At 49.5% G+C, this 19684-nt stretch overlaps 2 long non-coding RNA genes across 5 annotated transcripts in view; one reads left to right on the top strand and one right to left on the bottom strand.

Moving 5' to 3' along the window:
• Nucleotides 1-365: 365 nt before the first annotated feature.
• The window catches only part of LOC148112027 (uncharacterized), a 449893-nt gene continuing 430574 nt past the window's right edge, over nucleotides 366-19684 (top strand). The window contains exons 1-3 of one of the 4 annotated variants that reach the window (XR_015730028.1): nucleotides 366-1267; nucleotides 1580-1722; nucleotides 2219-4358. This is a non-coding gene — a long non-coding RNA (uncharacterized LOC148112027). Of the gene's footprint in view, nucleotides 1268-1579; nucleotides 1723-2218; nucleotides 4359-8369; nucleotides 9281-19684 lie in introns of those variants that run through there. The other 3 variants (XR_015730027.1, XR_015730029.1, XR_015730030.1) reach the window with 3 other exon arrangements.
• Nucleotides 11841-16586, bottom strand: LOC148112033 (uncharacterized). Its single transcript, XR_015730031.1, has 2 exons — nucleotides 16316-16586; nucleotides 11841-12613 (listed from the first exon to the last, which is right to left on the bottom strand). It is a non-coding gene; the product is annotated as an uncharacterized LOC148112033 (long non-coding RNA).

Below are 19684 nucleotides of genomic sequence, written 5' to 3'. Positions count from 1 at the left end.
AGAATGGAAAGGAAAGGAAAGGAAAGGAAAGGAAAGGAAAGGAAAGGAAAGGAAAGGAAAGGAAAGGAAAGGAAAGGAAAGGATAGGATAGGATAGGATAGGATAGGATAGGATAGAATTTGAAAGGGACCTTGGAGGTCCTCAAGACCAACCCTCTGTTCAAGCCGGAGATGCCAAAGGATTCCAGAGAAAGGCTTGTCCAATCTCTTCTTGAAAACCTCCCTCAATGGAGCAGCCACAACTTCTGGGATGCAAACTCTTCCCCTGATTATTAGTTCTCCCTGTCAGGAAATTTCTCCTTATTTGTAGGTTGGATATCTCTTCGCTGGGCTTCCACCCGTTGCTTCTCTTCCTGCCTTCAGGGGCTCCGGAGGATGAATGGAGCCCCTCTTCTCCCTGAGAGCCACCCAAGCATTGGGCGATGCTGTCCCATCCCCTGCAGCCCTTCCCTTCCTTAGACCGGACATTCCCCGTCCCTTCATCCGTCACCCCCTGGTTCAGCCTCCGGACCCTCCACCCTCTTTCTTGCTCTGCGCTGCCCACGGAGGCCGAGGGGTTTTTGGGTTGGGGGAAGAGGCGCAGACTGCCCTTGCCTCCCCGATCCTGCATCCAGCCTGGGAGGAAACCCATCCAACCCCCACCCCCACCCCCGTCTTTCCTCGCCTGCTGCGCTCCTCCTGCCCCCTGCTGGCTGAGAAGCGAATGGAGGGAGGGGCAAGGGGAGCTGTGCCCAAGGCCAGAAACCCCCTTTCCCCCTCTGCCTTTTTCAATGGCGGCTGGGCTCCCAACCCCCCCCCCTCCGATCTCAGAGTTGGGTTTATTAGGAAGTTGCAGGTGGGGGGGAGGGGTGATTGGGACAACTGGGCCCTTCGTCACTCCCACAACTGTACAGAGCAACATCTGGAGAAGGAGGGGCTTCCTCTGCCTTGGGGGAGGAGAGAAAAGATGCAGCTGCCCAGATTCAGGGCCCCCAAAAATCCTCCTTTTGTTCGAGTTGAGGCGGACCCAGTTCCTCCCTGTCCAGACCTTCCGGCTCTGGGGATCTGCAGAGGCCCCTTCAGTCCCAGGAGACCCTCCCTTCCTCGGCCGTCCCACTGGATCCCTTCCTCTTCAACTGTGGCAGGGACCTCGATCTGGCCGGGGATGATTGACAGCTCCTGGGTACTTTGGGTTGGTTTTGAGGTTGGCTGTCTGGGTGGGGTTTGCTCTGCTGGGTAAGAGCTGCGTAAGGGAAGGTGACAAATACTCTGTGGACACCTGGTGGCAGGTGAGGAGGGAGGAAATGTCCATGGGCAGGAAAGACGGGAGGGAGGGGGAAGAGGGGGAGGGAGGGAGGGAAATCAGGCAATGCCCAGAAGCCCAGACAGCTGCAGGGGGTCCCTTCTGAAGAGAGCGGCCTTCCCATTGCTTTGATCTCGGAAGTTTTGAGCAAGTCAGGCAGATTCTTGTTCGGGTGTTTGAACTTAGAAAATCATCCAAAGACAAGGGAAGGGGATTGGGGGTTTCCTCCCCTCCCCTCCCCTCCCCCTCCCTTCCCTCCTTCTCTTTCAATCCCTCTTTTCCTTCTCGTTTCCCGCAGATTCCTCCTCCTCCCGGAGGGCCTGGATGAGGCCGTTGGACAGGAGGCTAAATAGAAACCCCACCTTCCCTTTGTTGGTTTAGCGGAGAGAGAGACGGACGCTCAACCTAGTCTCAGACACGGATGGACGGATGGACAGTAAGGTGCTTCCCCGCCTCCCCCTCGCCCTGCCCAAACCTAGAGCCGTGGCGGCCGCCCCTTGCCCGCCCCGCCCTCTTGCACCCGGGGAAAGTGGGAACGGGGCACCGCAGCCCCTCCGCTGCCTTCGGAGACCTTGCCCCGCGCTGCCCGAACCCCTGGCTGTCCTGTGGGGAGCCTCCCCCCGCCTTTCCCCCCTCCCCTCCCCTCCCCCCCTTGAGGTCTGGAAACCTTTCTTTGCACCGTCCCACCAAACCACCAACTCCTCCGATCAGGGCTCTGAAGGGGGGGGGAACCAGGGGCAGGGGGGGGCTTTTCAGTCCTGGGGGGGGAGGGCCTCGGCTGCCCCTCCAGGGCTTTCCCAGCTGCCAGGCAGGAGGGGCGCCGGGGTGGGAGGGGCAGGGCGGAGGAGGGACTGAGGGGGCGGGAGGGACAAAGGGAGCCCCTTTGCCGGAATTCAAGTAAAAAAAGGGGGGGGGATTTTCTCTCTCTCTCACACAGCCACGGCCACCAGAAGACCCCCCCCTTTCCGAGAGCCTCCACCTGTGCAGCTGCTGCTGCTCCTGCCTCGCCTGTCCTGGAGTGGAGCCGGAGCCCCCCCTCCCCCCCTCCCTCCCTCCCCGCCCGACGGCTGCAGCCTGGCCCGGAGTCCGGCGGGGGCAGCTCCTCTCCTCCCGAGACGCCCCCGCCGCCGCCCCCGCCCGCCCGCCTGGCAGAGTCTGCGGGGAGGGAGGGAGGCTTCCCGGGGGGCTCCGAGCCCCAGAGGCCGCCCGGAGCTTCTCCTGCCCCCAGTTCCGCGGGCCGCTCTCCTCGGCTGGGCCGCCGCAGCTTCTGGAGACGGAGCCCCGACGTGGCTGGGAGGGAAGCAGCGCAGGGAGACCCGCCAATCACCCACGCAGCGTGGCTGGGAGGAAGCCCGTCCAGGCACTCGCCCGCCCGCCCGCCCGCCCGCTGCCCTCCGACCGGCTCCTGAGGCGGCTTCTGCGGGGACGAGGCGGCGGGAGGGGAGGGACTCGGGCAGATCGCCTGCTGGGGGTGGCGCTGCAGGACAGGGGCTTGAGTGACAGCTGTCTGTCTGGGCGAGGCAAGGGGGGAGCCAGGAGGCGCAGGGGCAGGAGGGGCCTTGGGTGCTGGGGGGGGAGAAGGGGGGCCAGGAGCGCCCGGGGAGGGTGCAGAGAAGCAAAGGCAGCCGAGGGACTTTTCTCCCCTCACTAAAGTTTTCAAAGCAGCTCTAAAATAAAAGCCAAATGGGCGCCTTTGAGACAATCACGGGGAGATTGGGAGTTCTAGCTCTGCCTCAGGCATGAAAGCCACTTGGGGGAGTTTGGGCCAAGGTCCAGGAGGCTCTGAGTTCTAACCTTCCCACAGGTATGAAATCTTCCCGAGTGACTTTGGGCCAATCCCCAGGAGACTCTTGAGTTCCAGTCCCGCCTTAGTGCTTTTTGATTGCGGGTGTGAAACTTGGAAATATTTTTTCAGATTAATGTGGGAGACCAGAATTGGGGATTCCTAGAGTGTGAGATGGCTGAGTGTCCAAAACTGTGTGGTTTGATGGAGGAAAGTGAAATTGTGGGAAGATGCCTTTTCCATGTTGGGTGAAGCCATAAGTCTCTCTGTCTTCTGCTTGTGGGAGAACCAGAGTGTTCATTGTGGATCTTAGACTGAGCTTCAAAGGGATCCTATTTGCAATTAGGAGCCATTCTGAAACATAAACATTGATTCCCAATTGATCAGCAATCTGTGGTTGGAGAGCAGAACAGCTTCCATGGGTGCCTCTTCCTAGAAACCTGGAAGTTCTCGCCTTCCCCCTCTATTCACCCCCTTCTTGGACCTGGATGAATATTATGCAGCATTGAAGGTTTGTGACCTGGTCAGTGATGCGGCTGCCTTTAGACAGGATCCCCTCAACCTCCTCCTGGGGAGAGTCTCCAGGTCCCCTTTCTCTGGGCATCTTCTCCAGCCCTTCACAGACAAGGCAAGCTTGGAAAAGGAGCAGAGAAAAAGCTTTAGGTAGAAATTGTAGAGTGGAAAATTAAAGGGCCTGAAAACTGCTATTTTATTTCTCTGGTGAAGGAAAGTTAAAAACACAGTGGAAATTTCTTTATACACTTTATTCTTTTATTTCTTTTATTTATTTTTATTTTGGTGTGAAGTATACACCAAGATAAAAACCCCAAACTGAAATCCCAGACAGCAATTCTGCTGAATTCTTTCTGCAAAGGAGGTTTTAATCAGGAAATCAAGACAGAACAATATAAGAGTGATGAAGATTTCCCTCCCCAGCTGAGAGCCAGTCAAACACTGCATTTCACATCATTCTGCCATTCTCAGGGAGAGGATCAGGCAACCAGGCTGGTTCCCACAGCTTCCTCCTGACCTCTTTTCCTGCTTGCTCTCTCTCTCTCTCAGGCACACTTTTAGATGCTGTCAGTAGGAACAAGGGCCCAAATTATTTTTTATAAAGTGTCACATTCAGTAGCTGTTGCTGATTTAGTGAGCTGGAAAGAAAGGGAGCTAAAAGAATTCCAGTCATTCAACAGTTTCCCATTCTGAAACATATAAATATGATTTTCTTTGATTGCTGCATACTATCTAAATGTAAAGAATATCTCCTTTCAAATAAAATAAACCTTTAACAATTCTTCCAGTATCATAATGGTGTTATATCTCATGTTTTTAGATTTGTTCTGCCTGTGAGCTGCTCCTTTGTGTTGAGGTCTGGCCTCAGAAGGATAATGTAGCACTTGGGGATGAAGATGCAGCCCAGCAGACCAGCACTGGAGGCCAGGATGGAGAAGACCTGCACAGCCACCATGTATTTCCCTTTGGTGCTCAGGTAGGTGGGCACAAAAGTCACCCAGACACTGCAGAAGACCAGCATGCTGAAGGTGATCAGCTTGGCTTCGTTGAAGGCCCCAGGCAGGTTCCTGGCCAGGAAAGCCACCGTGAAGCAGATGGCAGCCAGGAAGCCCATGTAGCTGAGGGTGACGTAGAACATGACAACGGCCCCTTCGTTGCATTGCAGGATGATCTCTCCAGGCTGGGAGTGGAGGTCAGAGTCAGGGAAGGGGGGAGAAACTCCCAGCCAGGTGGAGCAGATGATAATTTGGACAGCAGAAGAAGAAAGGATGATGGAGTTGGCCAAGCTCTTCCCCAACCATCTCTTCACTCGGTTTCCTGGTTTTGTGGCCAGGAAGGCCAGCACCACCGTGATGGTTTTGGCCAAGAGAGAAGAAACGGCCACTGAGAAGATGATGCTGAAGACTGTCTGTCGGAGAAGGCAGGTGGCTTTCCTTGGTTGACCAATGAAGAGAGAAGGAGACAAGAAGCAAAGCAGGAGGGAGACCAGGAGGATGTAGGAGAGGTCCCGGTTGTTGGCTTTGACAAGGGGAGTTTCTCGGTATTTCATGAAGATGATGAAAACAAGGTCTGTGATTAAGAACAAGAATAGGGCAAAAGAGACCAGGATGATGCCCAGATGTTCCTCATAAGAAAGGAAGGTTATGACTCTGGGGATACATTGGACTCTGTCCACATTTGGATATTTATCATCTGGACACTTGGTGCATTTTTGTGTGTCTGAGAAAGCCAAAAAGCAATATTTATTTAATATACTGGGTTTTTTTTACATGTCAAGAAATACCTTTTTTGGATGACAGCTGTTACCATGGACATTTTCCAAGAAGTATTTCTTAGCTATTTCATTAAAAAGAGCATAAGAGGGATATTTTTTAAAAAATGTAGCTAGGTATATGAACTTGAGGGAAGTCCTAGGATGTTAATTATTTCTTGTGTAATGTGTAGAATCTTCATAGGAACCTACATGATTAGAGGTAAATAATGAATCATATAATCTGTTTAGGCAAACATCCTGAGTCCTGCCCCATGGCAGTTAATATCCTGGACTTGGAGGATTCCTACAATATCCTGTAACCTCTGGAAGCAACCTGGAATTAAGGAAAAACTTCCTTTGTGAGAGGAATTAGCCAGTGGAACAGCTGGCCTCCAGAAGTTGTGGGTGCTTCAACATTGGAGGTTTTTAAAAAGAGACTGGACAGTCACTTCTCTGAAATGGTATAGGGTCTCCTGCATGAGCAGGGGGCTGGGCTAGAGGACCTCCAAAGTCCCTTCCAGGTCTTTTCTGATTTGTTGATTGATTGATTGATTGATCTACATGACTGGCAGAATAATTGTGTAATGAGTTCCCCCCATAACTATCCACAGCACCCCATTATGGCCCAGTGACACCTTCTCAGTGATCCTCAAGGGGACGATCCAATATACAGTGGATTGAAAGGTCTTTCAGAAGGTGGACCTGAAACAATTTATCTAGTTTCAAAGATCTCAGAGGTTCCTAGAAAGGTAAACTTAGCAGCACATATCCAAACTAAAAAGCAGAAGAGATATTTCCTTTGCTGTTAGTAAAGCTTGCCCAGTCGGCCACCCCCTCCTCCCATCTCTTTCCCAGCCCCTCCTTCCAAGTCTTTTTGATTTACTTCCTTTTAGATGAGAAATTGTGCAGATTAAAAATAAAAAATGAGGTGAGCTTCAATCTGTCTTTCAAGTTGCACTTTCATGAAAAGGTTCTGGATGGATCCAGTTCCACAAAGCCTCCCATTTTCCTCAGTGTGACCCACCTTCCTGCATGGAGAAGGTCCCCTCCGGACAAGGAACGCAGTCATAGCAGCAAACTGGCTCTCCTTCTCGAGCCCTCTTGACAAATCCAGGATGACAACTTTCCACACATTTGGACTGAGGCAGGGACTGAGCAGAAAAACAAGGAATGGCAAAGAAAATATGTTAGGATCTCCATCCATGGAAAATGGGGGGAGAAATGGATGGAGACAAATAGCTTCTGGTCTTCACTGAGGTAAATATGAAACCTCTGACTAAACAGATGCAGGAGGTAAAACAACTGGCAGATTCTTCATTTATTTCCTCCCTTTTTCTTTTGGAATTAAACATTACAATAAAGTACTTTTCTACTTAACAAAGTCAAGAAGGATGGAATTGAAAAAAGTTTACTGTAAAATATTTAGGAAACTTTTATTCCATTAGATTTTTTAATACGAAATTAAACTGTGATGAAGAAAGAAACCTCTGACCAGTAAGATCTTGAAAGGTTTCCATAAAACATGGCAAAGCTACTCCACTTACCGTATTTTTCGGAGTATAAGACGCAGCTTAATTTTGGGGGAGGAAAATGTGGGGGGGAAATCTTCCTACCAGGTACTCATCTGGCTAGCGTCCTTAGTCTGGTCAGCTCAGCACATTAGTTTGCTGACTTTTTATTCCTTGCTTGGGGATGAAAAACAGCTTTTAAGGCACAGCTGAGAGGAAGCAGCAATGAGAGAAGCAGGCAAAGCACGGGGGGGAGAGCGCTTCACTTGGCTGGCACCTCGTTAGGGCCGGAAAAAAAACTTCGAAAAAGCTACATTCGGAGTATAAGACTCACCCAAATTTTCAGCCTCTTTTTTTGGGGGGGGGGAAAGGTGCATCTTATACTCCAAAAAATACAGTAGGTCCCGTCTGTTGAAGAACTTCCATTAGATGACACCAACTGCAATGGAAGGCCAACCATCCTGGCTTTGCCCACTGGAAATGGGATCTCAGGCTTTGGAAAACAGAGAAAAGACACCAAAATTTCTCCCACCTTATTGAGCAACTTTAACTTTGAAAAAGCATCTTGGTGAATAGTAAATCTCTGTCTTTCAAAATACGCCAGAATCTCTCTCCTGACATCCTCCTTGGGGAGAACCAAGAAAATTTTAATGCCCAGATCTGCTGTTATCTCTCCATTTTGGTCCAAGTACAGTTTAATGCTGGAAATATTGAAATATTTCATCCCTCCAGAAAGGGATGAAACTAGAATGGGAACATCCAAGAATTTGAAAAACAGAAAACTTTGTTTCTCATCCCACATTGAATCTTTCTTCTACAATTGTCTAATCTCCAAATATGCTTAATTAGGATACAAATACTGCCATTATCTTCAAAAGTAAATGAAAAAGTTTGAGAAAAAATTGTCAATCAAATACTGACAAAATATAGAGAAAATATAAGTGACACAACTGATCAATTATAGGGAACATTCTAGAGCAGATGACAAATAAAATGAACAGAGAAAAAAAGATGATTCATAAACTCTTTGAAAATAAAGAGGTTGATTCCCAGACAGCATGGGTTGATCAAGAAGAAAGTTGTCAAGCTAATCTTATCCCTGGTCATCCTGACGGAAAACACCTCCAGATGTGCTAATTTTATTTAATTTTAATGCAAAATTAACAAAATGTTGCAGATCTGAAAGAACAAATCTCCCACCAACTCTTTTCTCAGCCTGAAAAGTTAGCCAGGATCCTTTCTGAGTTTCTTTCTCTCCCATTATGCAGCTGCAGGATTCTCCCCTCTTCTCTGATCCTTCCCTAGGCAGCCTCTCTTCCCCTCATCCCAAAAGTCATTCTCACCCATCATTACACTTCCTAAATAGATTATGGGAACTCTGGTGACATAACTGGATTTCAGTAAAGGACTCACAAACAATTTTGTGGTATGATTAGAAACCTGAGAGGCGGATGGTATGATAGCTAAGTGGATAAAAACTGTCTCCAAAATGATACACAAATAATTTTTAACCCTTTTAAATCTTTCCTAGGAAACCTGAAGGTGATGGATAACCATTTGCCATTGCTCATCAATTTTTCTACAAGCCTTATTTGAAACATCATTTAAAAAGTTTGATAAAATAACAATGGTTTTAAATCAACTTAAAGGCGATAATCAGAAGCAATCAACAATTGTTGAATCGGATGGATGGATGGACTGGAACTGAATTTGCTGCTGGCATCCCTGAAGGAGGAGTCTGGTTTGAAGGCAGGCTGCTTGGAGAGGGCTGGAGAGGCCATGGACCCTGAAGACTCAAAGTGGGCAGAACGGATGACTGAAGAAATGGATTCTTTCAAGAAGATTGAGGGAATGGACTTGTCATATTTAACTGGAAAACAAATCTTAAGAGTCATTGAGTTTCAATTTACAGAAGGTCCTGTGACTTTGGGGAATGGAAAGCAGTTCTTGGAAAAGATCCTAATTAAAATTTTAAGGAAATGCATTATTATTAAGAATCAAACAATGATGTTTAATCCTGGACAGATTCTGGATGGCTCAGAGGTAATGATTATGGTCTGTGGTAGATAAGAAGCTCCTGTAATTTTTCTCTGAGTTAAATACAATAGCAGATAATAGACAGTTTTGAAATTTGAAGTTTTGAAATTTAACTTTATTGTTGGATTGCCTGTTAACTTCGTTTTTTATATACAGCAGATAGATGACACGTCAAGTAGTTGCAAATAGATGTGTAGTTTATAACTGTGGGCCTATTTTGCAAGGGGGAGAAACTATTATTGCTGTATTGTATTCAACTGGGGGGACAATATGCAAGTTTTTGTATGTTATTAATGCACATTTTTTTAAAAAAAATTGTCTAATTTTGTTTTGTCTTTGTAATAGTTTTATTTTCCAAAACTTGTATTTTACCTTTTTGAATAAAATAAAATTTAATAAGAGGAATATCAAGTTTCCAGAGACAATATTTATGATTAGGACACAGAGAAAGATGTATGAGTAAAAAGCAATAGAAAAATATCTGATTTTTAGCAACTAGGACTTGACTAAAAATAGAGTCTCATATAAGAACATTAATGAGGGACTGGAAGAAGGATGAGGGATACCAAACTTGATATTTATGTTTGTGGAAATGATCTCAAAATCGTAATTAACTGGAAACAGAATCTGAGTCAGCAGGGAGATGGTCATGGAAAGAAGGCAACTGCAGCCATAAGAAACTCAGGAAGTGAACATTCTGGTTAGGGGAGACCCCAACTCAAGGACCAGGTCCCCTTGCAGGCACCACTCTTGGAGGAGAATTTGCACAAAATCTACGTGTGAACTTCAGGGAAGGAGAAATAAGCCAAGGAAGAGATCAGAGGAGCTGCTCTTAGCCTTGAGGAAAGAGAACAAGGAGAAGAGCTGAAGATCAGGAGGAGTCTGGGAGCCCCTTTTCCAACTGACACAAACTCTCGGTTGGAGAAGGGAGGATGCAGCCCTCTTCCAATCACTGACACATGTTACACACGAGTGTAAGATCTGCTCACTATTATTCCAGAGTGTCAAACAAAGAAAAAGGAATTCAGTTACAAGAGAGGAGATTTTAACTGAATGAAAGAAAAAAAATATAATAAAAGGATGAGCTGTTTTAGAGCTGAGCCAGTGAAGCAGAGAATTTCAGTCTCCTCTTCATGGATTGTCTGAATGCAGAGACTGAGTAGCCATCAGTCAGAGAAGCTTTAACTGGGATTCCTGCAGAGAGGAGGGGTTGGGCTAGATGGTCTCAGGGTCTCCTCAAAATTTATAAAGGTTGTCACGCCACAACATGTATCTGTTGTGCTGTTGTGCTGTTGTTGCTCTAGCCGCACCTAGTTGACACAGTGCATCCCTGGAGAGGTTCCAGCCGCTTCTTTGTTGGCTGTTAGTTAATGCTGCCTATCTCCTATTTATATTTGATTCTCACTCTTTGCATCTCCTCAGTTTCTCCGTGCCCTTTTCTCCCAATGAAACACCCAGATCCACCCCAGGCTCCCTTTCACTGGAGGAGAAGAGGGGGGGTTAGCTGCCTGTTGAGCTGCACACAGACCCACCTGCAGTGGGGACGGAACAAAGGGGAAATTCCACCATTCTAATCACAAACCCACAAATACAGGAATTCATCTAAGAAGGAATACAGCATTTTCAAATGAGCAGAGTTTAATATCAAAATGCCATGATATCTACTCTTTGGAACCATTATTCCCTGAGTAATTGAATTGGACAGATCTGTTGAGATGGTTCCCCTCCTTCTCCTCTGGATTCCTCCTCCAAGGGATCTAAGATTGATGGATCCATATAGGGACCCCCATACCTGCCACGGCTGCAGCCTTGGAGACCCCAAAGTCTTTTCTCCCTCCTTCCTTCTCCTCCTCGATCTGGAGGAATAAGCAGCATTCAAGACCTGGGCCAGAGTCTGAATGATACTGTAATATTGATAGTGATTTGGGAACCTTCCTCTGTTCCTTTTCTTCTGGGTCTCCAGTGGGGCTTTCTGGGTGCATCTTCTGCGGCCTTTGACAGAAAAAAAGGTCTTTGAAAGAGAACAGCGGAAATAATGATCTTGAAACTTTTCTTCCACAGAGAAATGGAGTTCAAAGGCAGAATCCCTTGGCCTTTTTTTTGTCAGATAACTAAAGTTCAAAATACTATGGATGTATTTGAGAAGTCTGCGCTTGTCTATTGGATACTGTAGAAAATTTGTGAGGATCCAGACTTTCCCTTCAATGGGTCCTGGCAGACGCATAAATATTAAATGGAAAGGAAGAATTCTCTCCCAAATGGAAACATTTTCTATGAAATGAATAAAGACGTTGACTTCTGAAGGGAAGCAGATCTGCAAATCTCCCTCCAGGTTCCATCTTCTGAATCCTGGAAACGGGGGAGACCATATCCCATGTTGCTCAGCCACCTCTTTCCATGCATGGGGCACTCAGGGGAAAGCAAAGCCCAGACCCACGGAGAAAGCTCAGGATGGCCAGAGAGGAGGAGGGGATCTGGTGCATTACAGGGAAGAGACCAACCTGGTTTATGGGTCCCAGGGTTGAATATTGGGCGGACGCAGCCCCCAGGATTTCTCCAGCCTCGCTTGGGCTCTGTGTCTTTCCAGGAGAGGCTCCTGTGGGGAGAAGCCATGCAGGGCTGGGTCTTCCAAGGGGGATCCAGGATTGCCTTGGGGGAAAAGATAGCCAGCCTCACCCTGGAGGGGACCCTCCGTGATTCTGAGGAAGTTGGGGGTCCCCTGTGGCCCCTCCAGAGCCACCAGCTGAGGAGATCCTCTTCATTGCAGCCTTTTCTGGGGAAGGGGCTTAAGCCCCCTCCCTCTGCAATTGTGGGAGCTTTTGCCTCTTTCTCATCTCCCCAAAGCTTTGAATTTTGCTCTTTATTTGACCCCCCCCCCCTTTGGCTTGGCTTCTTCAGCCTCTTCTCCATCTGTAATGATTGCCTCTCCTTCCAACTTAAGAAAGTAAAGACTCTTGAAACATGATAGTTCAAAAGGATCCTTTTATTAAGCAGAAGTGATAGCAACCCAGTTAAAGAAAGAGCTGAATACCCTTAGGCAAGATAAGTAGGATTAAAGCAGTAGAGACCCCTCCCTTTAAGTCAGAATGCAGATTTTAGCCAATACACAAGTGTGAAGATGTTTTCTTTACTAGTTTCCCTGAGAACCTGAACAAACATGCATTCCGACCGTTATCCTTTAAAGTGAAACTACCCACATGGCTATCATAAACATTCCTCCACGTTAAGAGAATCTCAGGGCTCTTTGATGCCAGGATATAGGTTGTAAAATATCTGTTGACACAGGCAATGCTAAGTAAATTGAATTCAAGCCTTCTCCTTCTCCCAATTGATTGGCAGTATCACTTTTAGGGATCTGACAGGTGGTTTAAATCGATTGGTTCACACTACAGGTGGGAAATTATAGAGATCTCAGTGGCTGAGCTGTCAGACAGCTCCCTTTAAAAGAGGGAGCTGCCGGACACTCACTCACTCACTTCTTGTACCAGTCTACCAAATAAACGAGCTGTTGTCTTAGCCGAGAGTCTTGCCTCTTCACTCAACCCACACTTAACACTTTCCACACTCCGTGCATGGATCTGGTTTCCTCCTGAGAGGATCCTTTGATGGGAAGGAGGGATTGCCTCTTCCTGAGACTCTTTCCACCCATCAAGGGTTGAAATGGTTTCTCCTCTTGGCTCTCTGGATGCTTTTCCTCTGGTTACGTCCAGTTCCTTGCAAGATTTGGCTCCTCCACTCCTAGACACAAATAAAGAAACTCCCATTAAAATAGAAGAACAAGAGATCCATCTACCTACTTTGTGTGTCTTCTTTTACCACCACCACTATATTTTTCTTCTCTGCTTATAATTGGAGGACCCTGAGATTGTTTTCCTTCTGACTCCGTCCCAGACAATTTAAGGCCTCCTTGCTGGGCCTTTCCTGTCGGTCCCAAGAGAAACTGATTTGTCTCTATTCCTAAGTGGGTCCCACTTCCGTTAGATTCAGAGAATGAGGGAGTGGCAGGAAAGACCAGACTAAAGAGAAAAAAGTCACCTCTAAGAAACCATAAACCTTTTTTCCATCTCCTGCAGAGGGGAGTGAAATGCGGCCTGAAGGAGCTTTTCCTCCAGGAGCCCCTCCTGCTTCTATAAAGCCCCCTCCTCGTCTTTGTTTCTGCCCCTCCACAAGGGGAGACTTTGCTTCTTGGAGCACCCACAACTTTCCTTTCCTCTCTTTGGGAAGACAAAGGGGTCCCGAGAAGAGAGACCAGGGTCCTTCTCCAGGCGCCTGAAGGTCCCAGCACTTTGGATGGGGGACAAAACCTTCAGCTGAACCTGGCAGGAGTGAAGGAGGCTCCTGAGTTGTTTTCTCCTGTTGGTTCTGGGACTTTATCACCTCTGAGGATGGATGAATGGGGGGCACCAGCCCAGACCCCCCCCCCCAGGGCCTGATCTGGGGGTCCTTCTGGAGCCACAACTCCTGCCTGAGGATCAGGGGGCAGCCGTAGTTAGGAGGGGCCATGGCAGAGTTTTGGGTTTTGCCCCAGTCGCTCCCTTTCCTGGGCCACCTGGCTCCCTTCACGGCCACTCACGCCCTGCTCGCCCCCAGGATGGACTACTGCAGAACTTTCTCTGTGGGGCTGCCCTTGGAGAGCATCTGGGGACTCCGACTGAGGCAGAAGGCAGCTGCAAGGACAGTTGTGTCTCTGCTGAAACAGCGATGGACAAAGAACAAAGGGACCTTGACTTACAACGGTTGATTTAGTGATGGTTCAAAGTTACGAGGACACTAAAAAAGGACTTATGACCCTTTTTCACACTTACAATTATTGCAGTATCCCCATGGTCATGGGATCAAAACTCAGATGCTTGGTAACTGTCTCAAATTTATGACGGTCGTAGTGTCTCGGACTCAGATGATGGCCTTTGGGGACCTTCTGGCAATCAAAGTCAGTGGGAAGCCAGATTTGCTTAACGACCGTGTTGCTAACTTAACAACTGTGGTGATTCACTTAACAACTGTGGCAAGAAAGGTTGTAAAATGGAGCAAAACTCACTTAATGACTGCCTTATTTAGCAACATAAAATTCTGGGCTCCATTGTGGTCATAAGATGAGGACCTATTTGGAGGCCTCCTTCCCAAATGGTGAAGTGACATTCGACACAAAGACACACAATCACACACAAAGGGCCAGAGTGCGACTGTGACTGAAGGGGATGAATGGAGGCAGGTGGGAAGTCCTGGGACTTTGCTGCCTTCAGACGGATCCCTTCCTCCCCTGGGATGAGCCCCAAGTTAGATCCCCCAGGGAGATCACACAAACACACACACACACACACACACACACACACACACACACACACACACACGAGTGTGGCTGTTGGGGGGGGGCTGTGCAGGTTCCCTCTTGCCTGGGAGGGGTCCCCTCCCTGACAGCCTCTTCACCTGGAAGCCAAGAAAAGGGGGAGTCAAAGGCAGCAGCCAAGAAGGGCTGAATTCGAACTCTCTGCTGCCATTTTGCAGGCTCTGAGCCAGCCGGGAGAAGGGAAACGATCCGGGCAAAGCAAAGGGGAAGAGAGATTTTTTCTTCCCGGCCTCCGTCCCAGAAAAGACCAGCAGGGAGGCATGGAAGATGCAGGAAAACGGATCAGCTCTTCTCCCCTGTTGGGAATCCTCCCCCTGCGGCTCCTCCTCCTCTTCCGGGCTGAGGAAGAAGCCTTCTGCTGGGGAAAGGTCTCCCCTCCCCCGTCCCAAATCCAGCTCTGGTCTCCAGGGACAGGATGGCCGGAGATGCTCTGGGACCCCCAGGGGCCCCATCTGAGCTTCTGGGGTCTTCCTGCTTCAGCCACACAGGATGGTGGAGGCAGCTGCTGTTTTCCCAGGGCCCCTCCAGGTAACACAACTCTTGAAGTGGGGGCTCGGCCAGAGCTTCTCAAGGGGCCCATTTCCGAGAAGGATGGGGGGGGCTTTTCCCACCTCTGCTGCCCTGCAAAGCCCCTTTTCCATGGGGCTGACATGGAACCTCCTGGAGCTGCCAAGAGGAAAGTGGTTTCTGGAGACCAGGAATTCCCTCGGCCTGTTCCAGGAGCTCTTTACCCCTCCAGACAGGGAGAAGCTTTCCTTGTCACACGAGATCCTTTCCTCTTTCCAACCGATCCCACGGATCACCTCCAGGTGAAAGAGTATTTTGGGGGGTGCAATCCGATGGGATGCAGCTGCCCCTCTTCCCCCCAAATAACCAGCATTCCCCCCAACACAGTCCTGGCTAGGCTGTTTTCTCCTTTGGCTTTGCAAAGGGGGATTTTTCTCATTTCCCTTGATCTGAAAGGGTTCAGGGCAGCCAGCAGCACATTCTGGGGCCTCTGCCCACCTGCTCCAGGCACAGAATCTGCCTCCAGCCCTTTGGGCCAGCACCAGCGGTTCTTCCAGGGTCTCTGGTTGAGAAGGGCGTCCAAAGTGCCTGGGATCTCTGGTCCCTCCAGGCTGGCTCTTCAGGACCAAGCAAGCATCCCTCTCTGGGGTCCCAAGTGGGTCCCCTAAGTGGATGGAGGGAGTCTGCCCAGGGCTCCCTTCCTTGGAGTTGGGCAGAAACGGCCCTTCCCAACCTTCTCCCTCCCTTCTGGTCTCCCACCTGCGGAGGGGAGGGGGATCCAGCCAGGCTGAGTCTTGGACGGAATTAGCCCATCAACCTCACAGTCCATCTGAGGGGCCATAAGGGGCCAGGCAGGCAGACTGATTGACAGATGTAATAGTGGGGGGCTTAGATCCCACTCCCTCCCACGAGGGTCCCCCAACCTCCCCCCACCTGAGTCTTGGATTGACCCTCCCAACTTTCTGTTGGAGATCCATAAGGGCCCCAGACAGACACACAGACACACACAGACAGAGGGAGGGGAAGGCTTGTCTCTATCTCCCTCCCGGGGGGGTTTGTCCCAAAATGCCCCCCTCCCAGCCTCCTGCAGGGAACCTGGATAGCTCTGCAGACAAAGGCACTGTAATTTAACACCAGCTGTCTGCAATTAAAGTAAGTTTGAATCTCGCCAGGCTCAAGGTTGACTCAGCCTTCCATCCTTTCTAAGGTAGGTAAACTGAGGACCCAGTTTGTGGGGGCAATAAACTGACTTTGTATAAATATACAAAAGGATGAAGGCTATTGCTGAGCACATTGTAAGCCACCCTGAATCTCCAGAGAAGGGCAGCATATAAATCTAATAATAATAATAATAATAATAATAATAATAATAATAATAATAATAATAATAATAATAATAATAATAATAATAATAATAATAATAATAATAATAATAATAATAATAAACCCAGACACGCTGCCAGCAGCTCCTTTCCTGCAGGGAAATCCTGGATTTTCCAGGGGGGAAGTGGGGGGGGGGACAATGGCCACCCACCCTTTGCTTGGCAATGCTGGGGAGACCCCCAAAAGGTGGGAGGGATTCCTACCTGGGGCTCCCAGAGAGCATCCAAACTTTCCTGGCATGGAGAGGAAAAGAAGCCTAAAAGGAGAGAAATTCCTGCGTTGGCTGTGATTGTGGCTGGGAGGAGATAGGAGACCCCCCCCCACTGCAGCCTTCCATCTGGTGGGAACCCCTTCCTGGGGATGCTCCTCCAAGCCCCTCCCTCCCTGCCAGGCCCCCTTGCAGCCTCTTGGCCCCGGAGGGGGTTTGGGGGTGCGTCTGAGTGCAAAGGGCTGAGGGGAGGGGACCCCCGTGTTTTTCCATCAGTTGAGGGAGCGAGAGAAGCAGAGATGGGCAAAGGGCACAGGCACATGCTCAGTTCCCTTCTGAGGCTCACAGGCTGCCAGGACTTCGTCGCCTGCGGAGGAAGCCCCCTGGTGGTCCCCGCCGGCCACAGCAGCTCCGCTTGCAGAAGACGCGCCTTTGCCTCCTTCGCACTGCCATCCAAGCGGGGTTGAGATCTGACGGGTGGGGGGAGTGGATGACGGGACACAGAGGAGAAAAGCCCCAACACCAACTGACCGCCTGTAGTCTGCATACATAGGCCACAGCATCTATGCCGGTCTGACTGAGGTGCAGCGCAAGGGTTAAGGCCAGAGAGGTGTTGAGTCCTAGAGCAGAAAGGAATTCTGGCTTCCTTGCAAAAGATCCTCCCACGTGGAATTCTCTCCCCTCCATCCGGGAGTGACTGTGGGCAACGCTCTCTTGCGCATGCTCCGTTTGTCCACTGAAGCTGCCAAGGCCGCTTCTCCCGGGCGTTCTGCGCGTGAGGCTCGGAGGCTTCCCTCAAACTGGGGAGTGGGGGGGGGGAAGGAGAGGTAATCCGGCTCAACTCTGCCCCCCCGCAAGGAGGCGGGGCCAGGGGAACTTTTTTTTTTTTTTTTTTAATTTGATTTATATGCCGCCCTTCTCCGAAGACTCAGGGCGGCTTACAATGTGCTCAGCAATAGCCTTCATCCTTTTGTATATTTATACAAAGTCAGCTTATTGCCCCCACAACTGGGTCCTCATTTCACCTACCTTAGAAAGGATGGAAGGCTGAGTCAACCTTGAGCCTTGGCAAGATTCGAACCCTGCAGTAATTGCAGGCAGCTGGTCTTAAGCAGCTTAATAACAGGGTGCCTTAAACCCTAGTACTACCAAGGCTCCTTGGCCCCTCCCTTTTCCCTGCCTTGAACTGTTTGGATGGGCGCCGCGGGGGGTTTGAGGGGCCTGTGGGGGGGCTACAAGGGGCCTTTCTGGGTCCCCCCTTTGGCAGAGGGGGGGAAAGGAGGGATTCTTGGAGGGCGCTGCTAAAAGGGCCTGGGTGCCCCTCCCCATGGGAAAGGAGCAGTGGATTATCCCATGGGGGGAGGGGGTAGAAATCTGGTATTAAGAGGGAATTATGGGTTTTGTGGTCCAGGATATCTGTTAGAGGGTGGAGTTCTGGGGTTGTTCTAGCGTTTCTTTCTTTTTCCCCTCCCCCTCCTCTCACACAGACACAAACTATCACAAATGGCAGAGTAGAATATTGATAACTACCCAGCCCAGCAAAGTGATGTCTCCCTTTCACATCTGGAGGAGCCCCAAAGGTCCCATTCCCCAGTGGAAGAAGGGGAAAGTTCTTACCCCACCACATCTGGAAGGCTCAGGACCCCCAACCCTTCTACACCATAAAGAGGGGCTTGCGGGCGGGGTGTTGAAGGGGGACATTACAAGGGACTCAAGAAGAAACTTGCATCCGTTGGAAGAAAGCAGAGCTCTCTTTTGGGAAGATGGAAAAGGGGGATCTTTTGGGGGGTGAACCTGGGTGGCAGAAAGAGGGTTCCCTTTGCCCTCAGCTCTTCTTTTCCCCAGGGAAGCCCCCTTTGATTGGAAGGGATCCGGGCAGCCCTGATCTTTAGTGGGGAGGGAGGTCCAGAGTCTGAAATTGTTCAGTGAAACTTTTTGCCTGAAGCCAAGTTCTCCAGCAGGAAAAGTTTTCCATTCGGGGCCTTTGGGGAGAAGAGAGAAGCTGCCCACAACTCCCCGGGTCTCTGCCCAAAGTCTCCCCTAGAAGATTCGGCTAAAGAGCAGAGAGGAAACTCGGAGGATAATAATTCTCCCTCTCAAGAGGGATCCCTGGATAATTCTACGAGTTCTTGGACTCCGAGATTGTTGGGCGTTTCTCTGGAGGGAAGTGAGAGGGAAATAATCCCCATGTGGTTCATAATGGTAGAGTAGAGATGGAATTAAATCTGTCATCTAGAATTGAGAGCTTTGGGATCTACAGCCTTGAAATTGGCCCCAGAGGGAATACACGGCACCTGTGGCTGAAGATAAAAAGAAATGTGACATTTGTTGGCATAGCAATTAGAGAGAAAACCTCGGGGGACAGTTAATGCCCAAGCATGTCACGGATCTGCTTGTTGAGTTGGAGCCAAACTTTACTTTACTTTGAAAGCTGATGCTCAATGACAAAAGGGCTGATGTAATAGTGTAGCCTGACTCCAAGAACTAAATGAAAAAATAGTGAAAAACTACTTATCATAACTTTGTATAATTGGAAAAACACCCCACATGCACAGACAAACAGAGGGAGGGAGAAGTGAGAGAAAACCAAGTGAAAAGAGATGGAGAAATAAAGGAAGCAACTCACCCCTGGAAAGGAGGGAGGGAGGGAGGGAGGGATATGGAAAGCAGTTATGCAAAATCCCCTTCAAACTTCCATTCTCTGAGACCAGGGAATGAGGAAGCCCATATCCCATGTTCCCCTGCCTCCCTTTCCCATGCCCAGGCCAGGCAAGGGGGCTCTTGCAGGGATGCCAGACAGGACTCTGCCTGGATGAGTGGGGAGCCCCTCTTGGGAGAAGGAAGCTGGGGAGCCTCATGTTGGGGAAGGAAAGCAGAGCAAAATCTCCCTCCAGGTTCCATCTTCTGAGTCCTGGAAATGGGGGAGACCATATCCCATGTTCCACTGCTACTTCTCTCCATATATTCTTTCCATTTCACTTGGGGGGGGGAGCAAAGCCCAGACCCCTAGAGAAGGCCCAGGATGGCCAGGAAGGAGGAGGGGATCTGGGGCAGCTCCCCCCCTCCATCCTCCCCCCCCCCCACCCATTCCTGGTGTTGGAAGGGAAAATCCATCTGGTTCAGTTCCAATCCGGAGAAAGACGCTGGAAATAAAATGGAGGCTCCTTGGGAAGAAGGTCCATTGATTGATGAAGCAGAACCACCAGGGCTCTGGACCTGCTGGACAACTAGCTGGACAAATGCCAGGATTTTGTGCAGGTCCTGAAATGCTGCTGCTGGGGGGGGAGGGGTTGTTAAATGCCTGAAATGCCCTTAGGAAATTGTGCCATGTAGTGTCTTCTGCTAAGTGGTGGTGGGTTAATTC

The sequence above is a fragment of the Pantherophis guttatus genome, chromosome 15 (assembly GCF_059756535.1).
Source record: "Pantherophis guttatus breed Tessera chromosome 15, ASM5975653v1, whole genome shotgun sequence".
NCBI classification, from domain to species: domain Eukaryota; kingdom Metazoa; phylum Chordata; class Lepidosauria; order Squamata; family Colubridae; genus Pantherophis; species Pantherophis guttatus.
The sequence above is the reverse complement of the archived record's forward strand: the minus strand, read 5'-3'. Positions and strand labels throughout refer to the sequence as shown.